The following is a 9,860-nucleotide window of genomic DNA, read 5'->3' as shown; positions in this document are numbered from 1 at the left end:
ACATCCAAGTCCATAATTCTACTTCCATGAGGAAAGCAATTTTCCTTCTTTGTTTGTTTCTCGTTAAAATTCAAAACTTGTACGTTTTAATGGTAATTATATTATTAGGTTTTAACTGTAACCAAATTTTTGGAATTTTAAAATGAAATGTCAAAATATTCGGGTATAATCTTGTTGACAAAAGAATTTGCTATGAACTACTTGTGGTAAAAGCAAATTGAGAACAATTTCAGAGCAAAGAAAGTCTTGATGAAGCACTTGTCTTAAAACTTTCTTCTAAGCAATGTGATTTGGATTGAGGTATTCTTTCTAACACGATTTTTCAACAAACTGCACTGTAAAATTAAAAGAGTTGATTTGGCCCCAAAAATGGGGGTCCAGTTTGGCACTCGCTTAGGGTCAATTCAGCCCCATTGAAATGGGGCTGTTTTTGGCACCAATTTTGGGGCTGAATTGACCCCGTTGTAGAGGCCAAATTGGACCATGTAAAGGGTGAATTTGAAAAATACAGGGGCCACTTTGAAATTTATAGAGGCCAAAACAGCCCCCGAAATTTCAGCCCTCTCACAAATGGCTCCTTTAAAAAGAGCCAATTCAGCTCCAATGTGGGCCACTTCAGAAGTAGAGGGCTCTTTCCTCTCCATGCTGATTTCCCCCCTTACATTCAAATAATGAAAATACACCACATACTTTATCTTTCAAACACTCATTTATTAGGTTCTAGATGTTGTTTATGTAAAAACCTTTTATGCTACCTGATTTTACAGTTATTAAGAATCTTAATTGTGGTATAAAACAGACAAACTTTTAAACATCATGTGAAAGAATATAACATACATACATATTTAACATTAATTCAACCATTTTCTAAAATATATCTCTTCCCTAAATCAGTATACTTCTTAACAGTGCAAGCATTGCAAGAAATTACACCCAAGAGACACTTGTGAGTAAAGCTTCCCTTTTCAATGACTTAGCAAATGTGGTAATGTAAAGCAGCTTATAATTAAGACTGATTTAAAGTACAGAAATTTATCAAAATAAGACAGAGGCAACAAATGGTCCAGTTCCTGCACAAGAATATAGATCTTGTTTGATTTGTGCATATGAAAAACAAAGAGCCTTAGAGCAGCAAAGAGTATTCTTCCAGTGGATGTGAGAATACATGCACTCATATTGCTACTTTAGATATTATCAAAATATAAACTATCAGCAAGTACTACCGCAGGCATTTGCCAAGTCATTGAAAATAGAGGAAACAGTGACAATAGTCTGCCTGTGCTCAATTTCAAGCAATGCTTGCTCTAAAAAAAGTCAAAATTGCCTTTGACCGATTGCAAGAAAATATAAATGAGCCAAGTAACCCAATGAGAGCATCAAGAATCTTTTCTTGTGAGAAGTGACAAATTACACTTCCCTCTGTTACTATATTCAGGTGATTGATGTATTGAAGATCTCCAACAATTTAAATTTGTGCTGGACATAATCTCTGATTGCTGAATCAACATCAGCTACTCTATGCAATAAAAACAAGTTTTACAACCACATTAAAATCAAGCCAAAGTGCAAAAAGTGCCTGTAGCCAGAAAAAAAAAAGAATATATATACACACTTAAGTTAAAGAATTAAAGAGGACGCATCAATTCTCTGTGACTGAGTTTTGTGCCTAAGCGCTTGTCAGACAGAAAAGTCCTGTCTGACAAGCACTTAGGTGCGAAATTCAGAGTCACAGAGAATTGATGTGTCCTCTTTAATTCTTTAAGTTATGTATACTTAGCTCTGCTACCACAGCATTGAGCACTTTATGCCAAGGTAGACTCTACCCCCACATTTACACATATATATATATATATATATATATATATATATATATATATATATATATATATATATAGTTTTTCTAAAACTATAAGCTCAAACACCAGAAATGGAAGTGGAAGTTTAGCTCAATGTGTGTAATTTATCTCCCATTCAAGACTTGAAAAACTAATGTATGACTCCCAAAATATCTGAAAAAAATCAGCTATTCTATGTCCAATATTTATCTAATGGTTTGACAACAGGAATATTTTAAAAAATTGCAAAATCAAAAAAACTAAACAAAAAGGCAAATTAATACAACCCCAAAGTACTTGAACCTTTGTATCTGGACTTCATTGGCGAATGGGCTCAAAAATTTTAGCTGTTCATCTTAGTACCAAAGTAGCAGTTTTTTGGACTTGTACCTCCAAAATGGTCACAACTTCATTAAATGCATGTGATGACAAACACATAAGAACAAAGGTCATGAACTTAAAAGGTGAGTGATTATTTTGCAACTTTTTAGTTTAAGGCAAGAGATTCAGCACCACAAAATTCTCTCTCTTCACTGCAAGCAGAAGAGGTGAAGCAATAGATTTTTAGACCATACCAATCCATTCAGTTTCAAAGTCAACTTAGTCTAGTATCCTGTTAACTGTACAAGGATACTCTGCAATAATTTTTTTTTGCAATCCACTGTTGCTCAGAGTACTTTAGGCTGCTGATGAGATATCCCTTCTGGGTATCCAACTTTACTGAGGCAGAGAACTGTACAAAAAAACAAACAAATGAGCAAATTAATTTGTTGTTGGAGAACAGTAAATTTTTGCAACTACAAAGTTGCAAAATATTTGTAAGCAAACTGTGCATAAGAAGTAAAAACACAATAATGGTGATTATCCATGATGTTTTTTCACCAAACTGTATATGTACTTATCAAGAAAAGAAATCATACCTCTATGCACTTCAGTTTTAGTTCAGTATTCATGAATAAATAAGGATTGCTTGTAGACTTAAAAAACAAAACAAAGAAAAGTTTCTTACCCTCGATAGTAGTTGGAATTTTGAAAGCCATTCAGGAGGAACCTGTAGGTAAATATTTGTTTTCAAAAAAGTTAAACTGTCTGATAACATCCTATCAATTCACTAATTTTTTAATTTACCAGATTTAAAAATTGGGTTTACTTTGTTTTATGCATGGTGCAAGTAAATACATATCTAATATATTTCAATAAAAATAAAGCAAATCTCGCCATTTTTGTAGGTGCAATCCCCGAGATTTGTCATCTTTAACTGACCAACGGGCACCTTGTGTGTTTTCCTTTAGGATATAATCGAAAGAAAGTAATCGATAATGTACTCTTCACCATCCTGCTAAATTTAATATACAAGAACTTACTTAGACAGTGCTCAGTTCTGTCGCCTCGTCCGTAAAACAGAGATCCTTGGGCGATTTACCCTTTTCTTTCGGTGCCAGTGTCACCTCTACATTTTCATAATCGTTGATGTTATCTGAATCATCAATCGACGTTTGAACCGTCGTACTCGAAGGACTTGATTCTGCACGCTGAAAGAGTGAGAGCCAAAAAATCAGCGTAAGTGGATGCAAACAAAGACATAGACATAAGTGGATGCAAACAAAGACATAGACATAAAAATATCAGTTCATCTTTTCAAGAAAAAGATTAAGAATTCAGAGTGAGAGATCCTAAAATCAGAGAACTTTGAAATAATTTAAATCCATCTTGTGAAAATGCAGTATTCGAACTGTAACCGTCTCTATCTCTCGGCGCCAAAATCTGATCACGTGACTTTAGTTGCGAAACCGCTGAGACTCAACAAGACTCGGGAGAAGAGGCGAACCATTCATGCGTCAAATTCTCTGATGGGAAAATTAATTATCGTACCGACGAAGAACTCGTGTCATCTCTAGGTTCAGCGTTCATTGCAATCAATTTCTTGAGCTTTAGACGCTCTTTTATAATAGGGATGTAGTGCCTTGGTAGGTCTGCATCTTGGGCGATGGCAAGGAGATCTTGGCCATCGCAACCTTCTTTTTCTGCAAGATAAGATACGAACAAAGATCAATGGATCGGTCAAGTTTGTGAATGTAAAGTTGCGGTAAAATACGTTGTTAAGAAATTTCTTTTGCCTACCTTTCCTTTCTTAAGTCTCATTCCATGCGACTGTAGCCAAGAAACAGCCTCTTCAGTGACGAATTCGCTGCTATAATTCATAATTGTTTCCGACGCACGTGGTCTAGGTTCGACTAATGCCATCACAGGCAGCTCACGCTCACGTCTCGAGAAAAAGCCAACGATTAATTCGTTGTGTGACTCGGTGTTCAGTTACGAGAGGAACCGTTGAAAATTTGAACACTTTATAAGGAATAGTATAGGGAACGAAATATGGTCGAAAAAAGAAAATTATTTTTATATTTTCTTTTTTTTTCAAAAATTGCACCTCGTTGGGGCCAAATTGGTCAATCCTACTTGGCTCTTGGAAGGGCCAAATTGAGAAAAAGTTCCAAAGTAGAATTCATAGGGGCCAATTCAGATTTTGGAGGGGTCGAAATGGTACCTGTCCCGCCCGTTTTGGCTCAACTAGTCCAAAACGAACCTTGATGGGCCAAACTGGCCCTCGAGAAATTGGGGCCAATTTGGCTTTTGGGGTCAATTTGGCTCTTTTCATTTTACAGTGTGCTAACGTGTGTCCGTCACATTCTTCGAAGGTGACCCAGAAAGGTTAGGCTTTTCATTCTAATTCATTCGTATTCAGCAAGTTTGACTGCAGATAAGACCAGATAACACTTAGTATACACGCTTCTTTGAAGGCTCAATGCTATAACATAGAAAATAATAACGGCTTCAATCAAAATGAGAGCAAATGCCGTGATCGAAATACGGATAAATTGCCATAGAGCGGAAACACTCGTAATAAACTTCACAAAACCAAATTTGACAGACAGGAAACGAAAAGGGTTTTTTTTTTCCCCTAGGTATTCCGATGTTCTAGTTACCAGCATTGAGAAGAAGGTAAGGAAAATGTTTTAACGAACCTCTTTTTTTCTGCGTCTACTCTGCCGGCCCAAATTAGAATATGTTAATAATAATAATTTATTTTACTTTTTCAAAGCGAACAATTGAATGAGGAGTTGCGAGGTTTCTTTCTAAACAGTTCAAAGATGAATGTGTAAATCACGCAATCGACAAAGAACTGTTAAGGAAAGGTCAAGAAATGTCGTTTACGGAAATAACTTCATTATTGATGGTTTTAACATTTGTAGGCACCATATATGTGAAAGTTAGTTCAAGAATTGACGAATGAATTGATGAAAATGTGAATTGAACTGAGGTATTAATTTTTCTATGATCCTGAAGGAAGCTACGAAGTTGTTTAGTTGTCCTATTCATTAAACCTTAAGTCAGTTTTTAGCGAGCCATCTTAAATGAAGATAACACCACTCTTGAGGATTATAGCGATTAAGTGAAAGATATCTTCGGATGAGTGAGTAAGTTCATCAAATACTTTGGCACACTTTCTTAACGGTATTTATTGTATATGAATTGATCGGTTAATGATATGATTGCTTGGCCCTCTAACTGCAATTCTAGTATATTGCACCCTAAACTCTAATTTGCCATAGTATGACATACTAAGTCACAAGATATGCGCTTTCGTTTTATCAAAGCTACTAGTCAAATTAAGAGGATTAAGGTTCTTTTTTAAACAACTCAAAGGACGACAACTCTCTACAATCAAAACACAAGATCCTCAAAGAGTTCAAGGTATCCGCTCGGTGGTGGATACCTTGGTAATTCAATTGTAAATCATTTCAATCGACAGTTGTATTCTAGAATTTTGCGAATTGAATAAATCGGTTAAAAAATCGGTGGCCTTGTTTTTATTTTATTTTATTTTTTTTTCGTTCGTTTGCTTTGTTTTGTTTTTTTGCGGGAGTGAATGAAATAGACCACCAGTTCTGTGTCCGATTTGGCAATCTAATCAAATTACTGATCCTAAATTCTCTCTCATTAACGGAAAAAAAAAATTGGAGACTGGTTCAGATGTGAGTTCACGCTAATCACAACTACGTTAGAGTTTTATATTCTTGAAAAAGTCGTGCCACAACAGAAAGAAATGCCAGTTACCTTCGATATCTCGAGATCACAGGAAAAAATTTCCCTTACCTAAGACTTTTAGCTACAAAAGCTCATTTATCAAATGTGTTTGCCGTTCGAGCAGCCATAATATCGGTTTCCTCCATTTCCCTACCACACAACATAAACATTTGTAGAACATTTGCAGAACGCTAATGGATATGCCTGAAGTTTTAAGCGTCGAAACGAACACTTGTCTTGTAATTCATACACTCGGAGCAAGGGATTCAGTTCAGGATTTTAAAATGAAGTAGGCCTTCGATCACTTCCTTCGCTGAGTTCCACAAAACTAAACACCTGATCACTTTCCCAACTTGCAGAACGTATTCGTTTGTCGATGAGTCTTTTTTTATTGTTTTTATTGTTGTTGTTTTTCTGTTGCTGTTATTGTTTTTGTTTTGTTTTTTTTTTTTATGTACCCTTGAACGTTTCTTGGAATCGAAATAGTTGTTTTTCGTGTAAACTTTCAGAAGCCACTGGGTTAATTACTTGGAGTTGAGTTTTTATTCAACTTTTATCGCAAAGCAATGCAAAATTCATATGATTATTTTTCCACTTTGATGGTCGCAAGTGGCATTGACCTCTAACCCTTTTAATTTGAAAAATTGAAAGGATTAGAGGTCAGTAATAGTTGCGAAACAATAGAGCAAAATAATCATTACGCTCACACAACAATATCGAGAATTAGAGAATTTAATGCAACAGTTATTCTATTCGTGATTGATCAACATGAGATCGTAAATAGCCACCTTTGGGGAATAATTGTCAACTCTCACACTTGGCTGATTAGTAATTACATGAACTTTCATTATGCCCCTGATCGGGGTACAATTATTGAATGCGATCAATTTACAGGTTTGCACGTGATTAGAGCGTAGCTGTAGCCAGTGATGCGATAGCCGCATGATAATTTTGAAACGCTCTTACCTGAACTTTCTGGCGATTCCAGATAAAAATAATTTGTTTCATGCTCACTATTTATCCTTGGAAACCTAGTAAAACAGCTTGTGGCCAAAGAGTAGCTCTTGTTTACTTCTTTCGAAGGCGAAATCGAAAACTGGTGGAAGAGAAGGACTCCGAAAATACGGTTCTTCAAAGGTACATCTGCTGTGTGTAAAAAGGAATAAAGTTGTACTTTTGTTAAAGCTTTATTATGTGAATGAAAGTGATCCTCGCAGTAATGTGCACTACTTAGGCAGTAGTGAAAATAAGGCCTGAAAAAAATTCAGGCCTGTTCGGGATTTGAAGCCATGACCCCTGCGATACACCGGTACATACACGCATACATACATACACCGGTGATACACCTGCACCGGTATCGCAGAGGTCATGGGTTCAAATCCCGTACAGGCCTGAATTTTTTTCAGGCCTTATTTTCACTACTGCTTAAGTAGTGCACATTACTGCGAGGATCACTTTCATTCACCTCTTTATCCGCAGTTCAAATATATAACTTTCATATATTCTTAACCATTTAAAGCTTTATTACCTAGCTAAAACCTTCACTTTGTAATTTCCTTCTGATAAGAACTCAAAGAACTTATCATATTCAAGCGTGTGGAGAAAAAAATACCACTATTCGCTTTTACGCTTTTCGTTTGGTTCAACAAATTCTCTTACTCCCCTGGAACCTTTCTCGATTTTAAAGAAAAATACTCAATTAACAATCGGTTCATACGTCAGCGTGCGTTCATCGAGATATGAAGCACTTGCGAAGTTTGGAGAGCACGAAAGATACGAAAGGGTTGCTCTTCAAATTTCCCAAGCGCTTCATATCTCAATGAACGTGCAGCTGACGTAAGAATCAATTGTTTTATAACATTTTCAATCCGGTGGAAAAGTTTTTTCTCGAGTGATTTGTTTGTTGACGTCATGAGCGTGCACAATAGGAATACGAAGCGCGCTCACGCTATTGAATTTGATTAGACAGATTTACTAGCTATGCTATAAATATTTTTAGTCCACTTTTAACATGCGTTTGGCCACAATTCAACTGACCTTTTGAATATAAGTATCATGTCTTTGTTTCAAGTGCTAAATTCTATTTACAATGGAATCTATAGTTATACATTTTTTTACATATGTCGATAAGAATAAAATTTTAAATATAAACATATTACTAATGTGTTTGCTCAAGAAAAAAAAGACAAAATGTTTTTTTTAAACTGTTCACTTTGATTCACATAGGTCAGATTTATCTACACTAAAATATAGCAATAAAGAATTAAAGGCTGATATTGAGAAATGTAAAAATTGGTGATCAAAAGAGTTAGGAGATGGCTCCTTCGATAACATATACGTCAATATCATTGAAGATATCTTTTCTTGACCGCAAAAAGCTACTTTTGAGTAAATTGCACCCCAAAACGGACTGCTGACACCTTAACCATCCTTTAGCTCTGGTCACTGCGCACTTTTGATGGACTTATATGATTGGCTTAAATAAAATACTAGAAAATATGTACTTGGCTTCACACTTAATTTCACAAAGACCATACGATATGATACAGAAGATTATTTTTCGATTATTTATCATTATTGCAATTATTATTATTACCATATTTTGATCATACCGTGTGATCGTTGCCGGTGAACTTTAGCCATGTGAAGTCAATTCAGAACTTCTAGTATTCCAGTCACATACTTCTTGAAACAGTTTTTGACAGAGACCGGCGAAGTTCTATGACAACATTTATGGGCCAATACTAGCAAATCCGTAACTTGTAGAAGCGTTATACCAGAAGGAATACATCAACTACCAGTCATTATAGGGGAGCTCGGAGCGCACAGCGTAGCCCCATAACTTTAGGAAATAGTAGCAACCCATCAAGCCGAAAAATTTTAACGTGCAACCATAAGACCGACCGTACAAGGTACTACTTTTAGTATGCGCGGCCAACTGCATTGAGAGCACTATCTTAGCCATTACGTAATGAAAGGGCGAGGGAGAAGGTAATACGCAGGCGGGATTGCGTGGGTAACTTGGATACTTGGATTAGTGTGTTCAGGAGACAGTGGTAGATGCCCATAGTCGAGGGCCAAGCTTTGCGGCTGCGTACCGCGAGCACACGGTCAGGCATTACACGAGGGCTTCACGCGGGCCAGTGGATGTGAAGCAAATAATTTGCAACCCGCAATTTGAGCGGGAAATCAAACTATTGAGGTTGTAGTTGAACATTAATTCCTAGGTTTTTGCAATTTCTAATCAAGTTGCGAAGCAACAGTACCGGCATAGCTAAAGCTTTGTCAACTGGAGCAACTTTTTCAAGTTCTAGGAGAAGGGGTTCGAGTGAAAATAGGCTGGAAAGAAAGAGACAGTGCGACCAAAGAAAGCAAGAAGTAAAGGGCCTTGAGTCGAAAAAAACGCGCAAGAAAGGGAGAAAGGACGCTAAAATAGGCAGAATATGGCGAGAGGGACGCGAAAAAGAACAATAAAAGGCATAAGTAAAAAGGCGAATATCTAGCGTATAGCAACATGAGAGGGAAATACGAAGAGCTCTAGAAAACAGACTCAAAAGAGGTCACCAACCGAGAGAAAGCGAACTACAAAGAATTCGAGAAAGAAGGGGGGATAGGTCGAGTCTTATCTGGGTTTTTTTCTTACGCTAATTCCATGAAAAATTTAAACCTTTCTTACCAATTGTGGTTTGATATTAGCTTCAGTTTATAATTCAAATCACGTTTTAGTAAGACAATGACTTTAGCATTCTTCGTTTTAAAACGCACGCGCCGGTTCATCTGTCGAATTACATTTCATAATGTTCGTATTCTTCAACTTATTTCTTGCCGTATAGCTTGGATTGATTAATATATTCGTGGTGTTAAGGGAAAAGAAGTAATCTTACGGATTATGTTTTGCCTAGAAAGTTTTCAAATGATAGCGAACGGTGTCAGCAAGTT

General features: G+C 36.4%; 1 long non-coding RNA gene across 1 annotated transcript; it reads right to left on the bottom strand.

Annotated features, from left to right (window-relative positions):
• Positions 1 to 515: 515 nt before the first annotated feature.
• LOC149037297 (uncharacterized) lies at positions 516 to 4,088 on the bottom strand. Its single transcript, XR_016181002.1, has 3 exons — positions 3,200 to 4,088; positions 2,845 to 2,886; positions 516 to 2,568 (listed from the first exon to the last, which is right to left on the bottom strand). It is a non-coding gene; the product is annotated as an uncharacterized LOC149037297 (long non-coding RNA).
• Positions 4,089 to 9,860: the final 5,772 nt, after the last annotated feature.

This window comes from Pocillopora damicornis, chromosome 11 (assembly GCF_964200805.1).
Source record: "Pocillopora damicornis chromosome 11, jaPocDami1.2, whole genome shotgun sequence".
NCBI lineage: Eukaryota > Metazoa > Cnidaria > Anthozoa > Scleractinia > Pocilloporidae > Pocillopora > Pocillopora damicornis.
This window is presented reverse-complemented; position numbering and strand designations above follow the sequence as displayed.